Raw genomic sequence first — 10,162 nt, forward strand, 5'->3', positions numbered from 1 at the left:
TGCGGCCAAACCGCGGTACTGCAGGCGGGCGGACGCGCATGCGCAGTGGCGCCCTTTTCTGCTCTCTGCCGCCACCGTGCGGCCAAACCGCGGTACTGCAGGCGGGCAGCCGCGCATGCGCACTGGCCACCTGTTGTTTTCTGCTCGCTGCTTTCACCGAGCGACCGAACCCCGGGACTGCAGGCGGGAGCTCCGCTACCCTGGTAGAGATTTCCACCCGCCCCATATCCGATCGCGGCAGTCACCGGTCGATCAAAACCGGGTACGGCAGACGGGAAGCCGCCCGTTCCCGAGGGTGAAGTTTTCCTCTGGCCGCTGCTGTTGCCGTGCAAGCAGATGCTGGTACTGCAGGCGGGCGGCCGCGCATGCGCAGTGGCGCCCTTTTCTGCTCTCTGCCGCCACCGTGCGGCCAAACCGCGGTACTGCAGGCGGGCGGACGCGCATGCGCAGTGGCGCCCTTTTCTGCTCTCTGCCGCCACCGTGCGGCCAAACCGCGGTACTGCAGGCGGGCAGCCGCGCATGCGCAGTGACGCCCTTTTCTGCTCCCTACTGCCACCGTGCGACCAAACAGCGGTACTGCAGGCGGGCAGCCGCGCATGCGCAGTGGCGCCCTTTTCTGCTCTCTGCCGCCACCGTGCGACCAAGGCGCGGTACTGCAGGCGGGCAGCCGCGCATGCGCAGTGGCGCCATTTTAGCTCTCTACCGCCACCGTGCGACCAAACCGCGGTACTGCAGGCGGGCAGCCGCGCATGCGCAGTGGCGCCCTTTTCTGCTCTCTGCCGCCACCGTGCGACCAAACGGCGGTACTGCAGGCGGGCAGCCGCGCATGCGCAGTGGCGCCCTTTCCTGCTCTCTGCCGCCACCGTGCGACCAAACCGCGGTACTGCAGCCAGCAGCCGTGCACGGGCTGTAGCGACACTTCGCCGCGCTCACTTCTCCACGCCACTTAGTGACCCCCCCCCCCGCTACCTGGTGACGGCACCGTGGGGGCTGGAGCCGTGTACCACAGCCCTTAGCGACAGGTGTTGACCCCTTGCGATAGCCCGGTGAGGGTGGTGCTGATACTCCTCGCCACGCTCTTAGCAACGGGCCCCGCCCCCGGCGATGGGCGGGCAGGCGGTCTGATGGCTGACCCACCTGGCCCCACCCACCTTAGCGACAGGCCCCGCCCCCTGGCAACGGCCCGGGGGGCGGTGCCGGCTCTCTCCCCTTAGCGACAGGCCCCGCCCCCTGGCAACGGCCCGGGGGCGGTGCCGGCTCTCTCCCCTTAGCGACAGGCCCCACCTCCTGGCAACGGCCCGGGGGGCGGTGCCGGCTCTCTCCCCTTAGCGACAGGCCCCGCCCCCTGGCAACGGCCCGGGGGGCGGTGCCGGCTCTCTCCCCTTAGCGACAGGCCCCGCCCCCTGGCAACGGCCTGGGGGGCGGTGCCGGCTCTCTCCCCTTAGCGACAGGCCCCGCCCCCTGGCAACGGCCCGGGGGGCGGTGCCGGCTCTCTCCCCTTAGCGACAGGCCCCGCCCCCTGGCAACGGCCCGGGGGGCGGTGCCGGCTCTCTCCCCTCAGCGACAGGCCCAGCCCCCTGGCAACGGCCCGGGGGGCGGTGCCGGCTCTATCCCCTTAGCGACAGGCCCAGCCCCCTGGCAACGGCCCGGGGGGCGGTGCCGGCTCTCTCCCCTTAGCGACAGGCCCCGCCCCCTGGCAACGGCCCGGGGGGCGGTGCCGGCTCTCTCCCCTTAGCGACAGGCCCCGCCCCCTGGCAACGGCCCGGGGGGCGGTGCCGGCTCTCTCCCCTTAGCGACAGGCCCCGCCCCCTGGCAACGGCCCGGGGGGCGGTGCCGGCTCTCTCCCCTTAGCGACAGGCCCCGCCCCTGGCAACGGCCCGGGGGGCGGTGCCGGCTCTCTCCCCTTAGCGACAGGCCCCGCCCCCTGGCAACGGCCCGGGGGGCGGTGCCGGCTCTCTCCCCTTAGCGACAGGCCCCGCCCCCTGGCAACGGCCCGGGGGGCGGTGCCGGCTCTATCCCCTTAGCGACAGGCCCCGCCCCCTGGCAACGGCCCGGGGGGCGGTGCCGGCTCTATCCCCTTAGCGACAGGCCCCGCCCCCTGGCAACGGCCCGGGGGGCGGTGCCGGCTCTATCCCCTTAGCGACAGGCCCCGCCCCCTGGCAACGGCCCGGGGGGCGGTGCCGGCTCTATCCCCTTAGCGACAGGCCCCGCCCCCTGGCAACGGCCCGGGGGGCGGTGCCGGCTCTCTCCCCTTAGCGACAGGCCCCGCCCCCTGGCAACGGCCCGGGGGGCGGTGCCGGCTCTCTCCCCTCAGCGACAGGCCCCGCCCCCTGGCAACGGCCCGGGGGGCGGTGCCGGCTCTCTCCCCTTAGCGACAGGCCCAGCCCCCTGGCAACGGCCCGGGGGGCGGTGCCGGCTCTCTCCCCTTAGCGACAGGCCCCGCCCTCTGGCAACGGCCCGGGGGGCGGTGCCGTCTCTCTCCCCTTAGCGACAGGCCCCGCCCCCTGGCAACGGCCCGGGGGGCGGTGCCGGCTCTCTCCCCTTAGCGACAGGCCCCGCCCCCTGGCAACGGCCCGGGGGGCGGTGCCGGCTCTCTCCCCTTAGCGACAGGCCCCGCCCCCTGGCAACGGCCCGGGGGGCGGTGCCGGCTCTCTCCCCTTAGCGACAGGCCCCGCCCCCTGGCAACGGCCCGGGGGGCGGTGCCGGCTCTCTCCCCTTAGCGACAGGCCCCGCCCCCTGGCAACGGCCCGGGGGGCGGTGCCGGCTCTCTCCCCTTAGCGACAGGCCCCGCCCCCTGGCAACGGCCCGGGGGGCGGTGCCGGCTCTCTCCCCTTAGCGACAGGCCCAGCCCCCTGGCAACGGCCCGGGGGGCGGTGCCGGCTCTCTCCCCTTAGCGACAGGCCCCGCCCCCTGGCAACGGCCCGGGGGGCGGTGCCGGCTCTCTCCCCTTAGCGACAGGCCCCGCCCCCTGGCAACGGCCCGGGGGGCGGTGCCGGCTCTCTCCCCTTAGCGACAGGCCCCGCCCCCTGGCAACGGCCCGGGGGGCGGTGCCGGCTCTCTCCCCTTAGCGACAGGCCCCGCCCCCTGGCAGCGGCCCGGGGGGCGGTGCCGGCTCTCTCCCCTTAGCGACAGGCCCCGCCCCCTGGCAACGGCCCGGGGGCGGTGCCGGCTCTCTCCCCTTAGCGACAGGCCCAGCCCCCTGGCAACGGCCCGGGGGGCGGTGCCGGCTCTCTCCCCTTAGCGACAGGCCCCACCCCCTGGCAACGGCCCGGGGGGCGCTGCCGGCTCTCTCCCCTTAGCGACAGGCCCCACCCCCTGGCAACGGCCCGGGAGGCGGTGCCGGCTCTATCCCCTTAGCGACAGGCCCCGCCCCCTGGCAACGGCCCGGGGGGCGGTGCCGGCTCTCTCCCCTTAGCGACAGGCCCCACCCCCTGGCAACGGCCCGGGGGGCGGTGCCGGCTCTCTCCCCTTAGCGACAGGCCCCGCCCCCCGGCAACGGCCCGAGCCTGTGTTTGCTCCGCTCGGGGGGGGCTCGGTTTGGGTGTTTTCTCTCCCCCCCCCCTCCCGTGCCGGGAACTCCAGGCGGCTCCCGTACGGCTCCCGGGGCCTTCACCCCTCGGGGGGCTCGGCCCGCCCCTTTCGCGGGGCGCTGTGGGAAGGGCGGGGGCGGGGCCCGGGGGTCGAAGAGCCCCAGCCGGGGCTCGGGCAGCTCTCGCTGCCCCCAGGCTCCTCTGGCGCCGGGGCTCCCGTGTTCCCTCGGGCGGTCGCAGCTCTGGGGCTGTCTCAGCCCCCCGGGCAGGCGTGCTCTGGCGCTTAGAGAAGCGGAGGCGTTGCCTGAGGTAAGGCTTCCAGAGCTTGGCGCTCTTTGGCAGCAGCTGTACTAGAAAGGTCCCTTGTGGCCTGCTTTGCTTTTTTCCTCCCGGGATGCTGTTTTGGGCGCTGAGGGGGCGGTGAGGCGGTTTAGTGGTATGGTGTTCTGTTTGGGGTTTGGTTTTTGCTTTGCTGGTTTTCTTCCCCCTTGTGAGATCATTTTATTCGTTTATCATTTCACATTATCATTTACCCCGCGCCGTTTCCGTCCCCTCTGGGCAGCAGCGGATCCGCCGCTCGAGGGCGAGGAGCTGGGCCGACAACGGGCCGCTGCAGACTCTGGTCAGGGTACGAGGCTGCTCCCTGGGGAGCCGGCGCAGGGGGCGCGGAGGTACGCGCGGGCACTTGTCGGTGCCCCTGACCAGTGAAGGGGAGGTTAAATTGTTAGAGTGCAAATAAACACATATTATTTAGGGAGGAGTCGTGACTCAATTTAATCGCAGCTATTACTGAACAAACCAGGCAGTCATTATTCCTAATCTGTAATTAAAAAAAATAAAGGCAGTCCTTTTTTATGCCATAAATAGAGTTGCGAGTCATTAATAGCTCAATCTAAATGCAGCCGTTATTAAATCAACTGCAGGCATTAATGACTCCTGATCAGAAACAAAATAAGGAAATTTTAGAATCTAGAATGAAAATCGACCCGGAAAGCTAAATTGGGAGCGGGTAGTACTGAAATTGTAACAGGGCTGTTAGAAAGTTCGGAGGCAGCGACAGCTCCTGCTTCCAACCCAAGCAGTAAACGAAGCTTTGGGTTCTTAAATGAAGAGAAATAAAGGTGAGCTGTTAAACAGTGGCTGGGTTCAAGCGTAGCTATTAAGAAAATTTGCAGGTACGGGTGATTCCTGACCAGAACTAACAATTCCAGAAGATTTAGATTTAAAAATTACAAAGCTAATGGAGTGCCACAACCGCCCGGATGTAACCGCAGCCGCTTTGGGGGAATGCCCCAGCCCCCCCCGCCACCGCTATTAATTACTGCCAAGGAGAGCGAGAGTGAAAGTAGAAGCGGTGCAGGTGAAATGCGAGCAGTACGCTTTTCCTAAGTCATCCCTTCGTGTCAGGAGAGGAAAGCAAATGGAAAGAAGATGTTTGCAGGGGGTCTGTGCTGGGTTACCTGCGCGTCTCTTCCGTGCATCCTTGAGGAGACATTTAGCTCCTGTTGGGCGCTCGCAGGTGGGGACAGGGCGAGCTGGAGGCAGGATCGGTGCCGGCACTGGTAAAGGGACGGGCGACGAGCTGAGAGAAGAGGGGGCAAGGGCTGAAAAAGGGTCTCCAGTTCTGCAGGGAAGGCAGCGGGATGTGACTCGGCAACCGCTCTGACGAGTGCAGGGTCATTCGCTGCGATGAAGTCGGGGTCTGTGGCTGGCCCGGAGAGGCAGCAGAAATCCCAAACTCTTTGCGGGGGTACCGGCCAGATTAGGGCAACACCTGAACAGTAAAACCATTTAGGGGAAGCAGAGCTGGGCTGCACCGCGTGGCCAACCTCCCTCTTCTCCGTGAGTCCCAAAGGGGCAGCTCCAAGAATGTGCTGAGAATTAATGTCTTGCGCTAAAAATGAGACGCAAGTAGCACCCACCCGTGAATTTTATTTTCTCTCTCGCTCTGCGGCTCCTGCCTGCTTGTCTCTCCTCAGTGCTCACCTGCACCTGTGCTCGGATGGGGCAGCTGAGGGAAGGTGCTGCCATCTCCCCAGCCCCGGCGGACCGCCCCTCAGCTGTGTCCTCTGTCAGGGAGCGTCGTCATCTCTCCTGCCCCCCAGAGCGTGTCCTGTAGTGGCAGACGCGCGGGCTTTTCCCTGCACGCGCATACGGGAAGGGAAGGGAAGGGAAGGGAAGGGAAGCACAGTGAGAGCTGGGCTTGTCAAAGCGTAATGGGGGTGGTGGGAAGCGTAGCTAGAACCGGAGAGCTACAGCACAAAAGCGAAGCGGACGGGACACAAAAGTAAAATGGTGCACAGGAATGCTGAGGAGAGAACTCCCGCAGCACGCAGGAAATCAGTGTCAGAATCTATTTTCTTCTGACTGCCAAATTAAAAATAATGGCACGCTTTGCAACGCTAAGCTCACTCTAATCGTCTGAACTGTTTCTTTCCAGCCCCCCACTGCCCCCAGCACACCGTTCAGCCTCCTCAGCCTGAAATGCCTTGTTTTTCTTCTTTTTTTTTTTTTTAATGACAGGGCAACTTCTGTTCCCGAGGTGGTGCCTACAGTACAGCTATCTCTTCGAAGGCAGTTTGGTTTAGGTCAGAGAATGTTTAGCCTGGACTGAATCAGCCTCTGTTTCTATTTCTGGAAATCGTCGGTCCTGTGCATCAAGCCCGGAAAAAAGGAAATATGAACCAAAGGACCTGGGGCCTGCAGGGCTAGGAAAATATTTGAGAAGAGGTTCAGCGGGGAAATGACTGTTTGTCTGTGGGGCGTCCAGGCAAGCAACCCAGCTGCTAGAAAGCGGCGCTGTCCCCAGGGTGGCCTCGGCGGTCCCGTCGGAGTCGGGGGAACAAGGACAAGGCAGGGGGAAGCATCTGGCCTGCCGTGTGGACCGTGACTGTACAAAGCACGTGTGATGCACTGCAAGTTTACCTGTTTAAACTGTGAGTTAAAGAAGGTGTGCAGTTGCTTTGTAAACAGCCGACGCTCTAAAGCTACACCCATCTAATTGCTAGCTGTATTAAATCTATCGTATTGCTGTTTCTGCATTAAAAAAGAAAAAACCAACACACCTATGTAAGCACGTCTAAGTACAATGGAAAACCACTGTTTAACGCGTGGCATGTGCGGGTGGTTTTTTTGAGGCGGGGGGGTGGGGTGTATGACAAAAACCTGCGAGAGACACACGCACACACGCACATGTCATGTTTAGCGCTCACCTAAACCCAAAAAAGAAAATCCACTCTTTATTTTGCAGCATTAGCATTAGCTTCCAGCGCACAGCCTGAGCGCGCACCTCTGCTCTCACCGTCTGCTCCCTCTTCAACCGTGCGTGGCTGTCATCAGCTTGCACAGGCTTTGCTCGTGCAAGTTTCCGCGACGGCTTACGAGAAAGCAGGCAAACAGACCCAGCAAGACGCGTAGTGCCTTCCTCTATGGGCTCCGTCCAGCCTTTGTTAAAATGAGCAGAAAAGACATCTGCTGCGGCCTTTGTCCTGACTGACTCTTACAGAGAGCATCTGACTTGACCTGCAGCAAAGCCATGCCCCAGGCAGCAGCACGTACTGGCGCGGACCGCGGTTTCACCCACCTGCTTTACTGCGCCGGTCCTTTCCCACGGCCGATGCCGCAGATGTGGCGCGGCCCACCCCCAGACCTCTTTACGAGGGTTCCCTGGGCTCTGCAAGTCGCCTGCTGGACGTGTTGCTGATTCAGGCACGGGCAAAGTCAGCTTCTTCGCTGGCCTCGGGCCAGGGCAGCCCCGTACCTGAGGGAAACTGAGAATATCTCCAGCGAGATCTCACCGGGAGGCTGGGACCTCGTCAGTAGGGGAGAAGGCCAAGCGACTGACACTGAAAGGGAGCTCTTTGCTAGGCTGTAGATCGTAAAGTTAAAAAAGAAAACAAACCTGCCTTTTTTAAAATGCCCCCCTTTGAGTCTGCCACGTTTGATACAGATTTTTTAAATTGCAGGGTCTATCTCCTACAGGCCTCATGCAAAGGGAAGCGAGTACCTCTGGCTCTCAGGACAAGGGGGTCCCTCAGGAGCCCAGGTGCTCACGCCAGCCGGCATCTGGCACAGCACAGGGCAGGAGCTTTGGCAGTAGTACGTGAGCTGAGAATGAGAGTCCGGCAGCGCCACACGCTTCTCCTGTGAGCCGCCGAGGCTCGCGCGCTGTGCCTTCCGCAAATAAAAGGCCAGAAGAGTCAGCATTTCTGCTAGTTCCAGCCTCATCCGCACCCTCGTCGGTGTAGCTGTAAGCAAGCGTCCCGTAGCGACTGGGAGCGTGGCAGCTGGGCTTCCTGCGCTGCCTTAGGTTGTGCCCTTGGAGAGACCCTTCTCCGAGCCCCGTGAGCCCCGGGGTGGGTGGGCTGCGGTGCCGTTCAACGCTGAATAGGCACGAAGGCCTGTAAACAAAATGTATTTATATCGCACCCGTACCCGGCAGCCAACCGCCGCTTTATTTACGTATCCTGCACCTCCTGCCGACGCTTTTAAACTTAGCCGATATTGCCGCAGTTTTCACTGACGGGGCAGGGGACTGCCACGCTGCAGGGGCAGTGTCTGGGTGTCTCTCACGGACACAGACGTCCTCAGCTGGGTAGGGACAGGGTGAGAGCTGGAACAACTCTGCTGACATGTACGGGCCGTCCCAGGGCAAGGCTCCTGGGTCTGGGGGCTGAAAGGCGAGCCGCGCTGGGTGGTTGGTGTGGGAGTTGTGGAGCAAGTAGGGGGGAAAAAAAGCAACAGGAAAAAAACATCCAAATGTTTCACAGCAGGTAGAAAGCTTGGCAGAAAGCAAACTGAATGCTGTAAAGACAAAAGCCGAAAGCCGGCTATGGACTGGACGAAAAGAGTCAGTGCCACGGAAGGAGGTTATTTCTTCCACTGACTGTAGGAGGCTTTTTTGTGAGAAAACACAACACCTCTTCTTTCGGCTACGGCGCGGTACCGCAGCAGTAACGGGCCAGAGCGTGCGAGCGCCTCTGGCAGTATCGGTAACGGCCGGGGCACGGCCGAACGGCCAGCCCACCTTCCGCACAAGGAGAACACCGTTCCCCTGGAACGCCACGCAGACCCAGGACGGGTACGGCGGAGGCCGAGCCCAGGCGCCCCCATTGCCAAGGACCACCTTGGCCTCGCAGCGTCTCACGCTGCGGGGTGTTTTGCAGGCCGTGGCTAAGCTCAGGCCCCCTGCTCGTGGCTGCCCCCGGTCCCCCGGCGCCGGTCGGGCCCCAGCCCCCAGCGCGGTGCGGCGCAGGGCAGCGGCCCAGCAGGGCGGCCCCACGGGCCCCAGCCCGCACCCCCCCCCCGTGCCTGCGGGCAGGGCCCCGCGGCCGCCGGCCCCTTCCTCCTCTGCTCGCTCCCGTCGCGGACGGCTCGGTACGTGTCACGAGCGGCAGCCCCGTTCAGCCGCTCCCGGAGGGCGCGCGGCTCTGCCCGGCCGTGACCGGGGCCCGCAGGGGTCTCTCGCTCGCCCGCTCGCCCCGAAAGGAGCCGGCCCCGAGCCGGCGCGTCCCGCCCCGCCCGGCCCTCGGCGCCCTCGCGAGCTGAGCGCGGCCCGGCCAGCAGGGGGCGCTGGCGCTCACCGGCTGGGCGCGGGGGCGGTCCGGCGCGGGGGCGGGGCCGGTGGGGGCCGGTCCTTCCGGCCGCCCTCTAAGGGCCGCCCCGCGGGGCCCGGGCTTCCGGTGGCGCGTGCGCGGCGGAGCGGAGGTGGGAGAGGTGCGTGGGGCGGCCGGGTCGCGAGGGGTCTCTTTGCGGTGCCGGGGCCCCTCTGCGGCCCGGCGTGGGAAGCCCGTGGCCGGCGGAGACTGCTCGGAGCTGGGCGGGGAGCGCCGCGGCAGTCCGGCCGCAGGCAGCCATCCCCTGCGGTGGCCGGCATCCCCTCGGGACTCCTGGAGGCCTGGCGGCTCCCGATCCTCGTCTGCGGCAGCCGCCTGAGAGAGCAGCGCGGCCGTAGCCGGGGGCCGGAGAGCGCTGGTGGGTGAGTTCGGACAGCGGTGGGGGCTCCTTGTGGGCCGGGGGTGGGGGGGGCTCCGTGCGGGCCCGACCCTGGGCCGGGCGGGGGGGGCTCCGTCGCGCCGGGCCTGGGCCGGGCTCGGTGCCGGGCGGGAGGAGCTCCGTCGCGCCGGGCCCGGGGCCGGGCGGGGCGGGGGACGCCTCCGTCGCGCCGGGCCCGGGGCCGGGCGGGTGAGGGGGGGGCTGGCTCCTCCGTGCCGGGCCCGGGGCCGGGCGGGTGAGGGGGGGGCTGGCTCCTCCGTGCCGGGCCCGGGGCCGGGCGGGGGAGGGGGGGGCTGGCTCCTCCGTGCCGGGCCCGGGGCCGGGCGGGGGAGGGGGGGGCTGGCTCCTCCGTGCCGGGCCCGGGGCCGGGCGGGGGAGGGGGGGGCTGGCTCCTCCGTGCCGGGCCCGGGGCCGGGCGGGGGAGGGGGGGGCTGGCTCCTCCGTGCCGGGCCCGGGGCCGGGCGGGGGAGGGGGGGGCTGGCTCCTCCGTGCCGGGCCCGGGGCCGGGCGGGGGAGGGGGGGGCTGGCTCCTCCGTGCCGGGCCCGGGGCCGGGCGGGGGAGGGGGGGGCTGGCTCCTCCGTGCCGGGCCCGGGGCCGGGCGGGGGAGGGGGGGGCTGGCTCCTCCGTGCCGGGCCCG

This window comes from Phalacrocorax carbo, unplaced genomic scaffold (genome assembly GCF_963921805.1).
Source record: "Phalacrocorax carbo unplaced genomic scaffold, bPhaCar2.1 SCAFFOLD_38, whole genome shotgun sequence".
In the NCBI taxonomy this organism is placed as follows: Eukaryota; Metazoa; Chordata; class Aves; order Suliformes; family Phalacrocoracidae; genus Phalacrocorax; species Phalacrocorax carbo.